A 1,644-nucleotide genomic window follows, 5' to 3' on the forward strand; every position below is an offset into this window, starting at 1 on the left:
TAGCAAGTAGAAACATGAATAATATAACATGTTGTACGGTACGGTAGCAGGTAGAAACAGAAATGGTATAACATGCTGTATAAGAAGAGCAGTAGCAGGTAGAAACATGAAAATTAATCGCTGTAAAATGTAAAACAAACATGTACGCTCGTGAGATCCGCTGTTCCTTAAGTATAACAAACCTGAATGTATTTCAAAAAGCAAAGTCCGAAAGAAACGTCGTCCAGGAAACTCGAGGAAAAGCGGAGAAACTCGAGATAAATCAATGAAAAAGACTCGACCAAAAGAAAATCCTCAAAACTCCTGGGGAAATCCCGAAAGAAAGAAAAGTAACACGAGTGCCCCGTCCCAAAACTTCGATAAAACAAAGAAACAAAATTTGGATGAGGGGGACCGCCGCCACTCGTCTAGAAGGGTGTCTTGAACCTCACTTAGGGGGCTATTTCCCAGCCTAAACAGGTATTCGTCAGGTGGACAACATATTTTAAAAACATATTTTAAAATTTATGTTTTTCACATACACATAAATCTCGAAAAAGATTATCAAATTTTGTTTTATAAAGAAGAATGTATTTTATATTTTGAAATAGATTTTAGCAATTTTTATTGTCCACAAGACGATTACACTGTCGGGCATAGGATCGCCGACCGACTGGGGAGGTTCGAGCCAACTCACGCTAGACTTATGTCGGTGAAGGATACCATATCCTATTGTACATCAAATGTCTGGATCTTGATGTTATAAGATATGACATCTTTCTGCTATATCTTTGGTATGTCTTTATCATCACCACCGTACGCCCCAAAACGACTACTTGCGACATTGCTTGATGATTTCACTTATAGCAAAAGGCTATACTTGGACACTTATGCATCGGGCATAAGCATCGAAAAATCCGAACCAAGAAGCAAGGAAAAAAAAAAAGAACAAAATGGGGGTGAGAGAGAGGAGACGCTGATTCATCTAAAACACCGAAAAGGAGATTGGATCGGTTCTCAAAACTCGTATCGAAAAGACCTGGAAAAGTAGGGCCCGAGGTCTTTCCTAACAAACATAAAATATCCCTTTGCGCTGATTCTCCAAACCCCAAGAATGTAGGATCAATCAAATCGACCAAATACTCTCCCAAATAAAGCGTGCAAATTCTCCTCAGATCCCAAAGTTGATATCAAAATCTTCTGATTTCCAACTTAATCCATAACTTTACATATCAAAAAATCATAGAAATCTTCCCACAAAATCAAATAAATGCTCACGATCGAGATCACTACAAAGAGCTGAATAACAGGTAGGGCTCACGGTCAGGGTCAGCAGAGAAGAGTAAACAGCCAACAAGGCGAATAACCAAAGGCAACCTAAAAGACAACAGGTAAGGCTTACAGTTAAGGCAGCAAAGAGGCCCAAAAAGAACTAATAAAGCTCACGGTTTAAGGCAGCAAAGAACAGTTGCAAAAGCCCACGACCAGAGGCCATCCAAAGCACAAAGGGGCTCATGGCTAAAGCCAACAAAAGGACCACCAAAGGCGCCACCCTGACTAAATGAAAGGATAACTGAAATAATTATAATTTTTGGGACGACAAACTTGATTCATCCACGACATCAAAGCCAATCAAACCTAGCAAGAAGGACCAAATCACACCCA

The sequence above is a fragment of the Phalaenopsis equestris genome, unplaced genomic scaffold, assembly GCF_001263595.1.
Source record: "Phalaenopsis equestris unplaced genomic scaffold, ASM126359v1 Scaffold000198, whole genome shotgun sequence".
In the NCBI taxonomy this organism is placed as follows: Eukaryota; Viridiplantae; Streptophyta; class Magnoliopsida; order Asparagales; family Orchidaceae; genus Phalaenopsis; species Phalaenopsis equestris.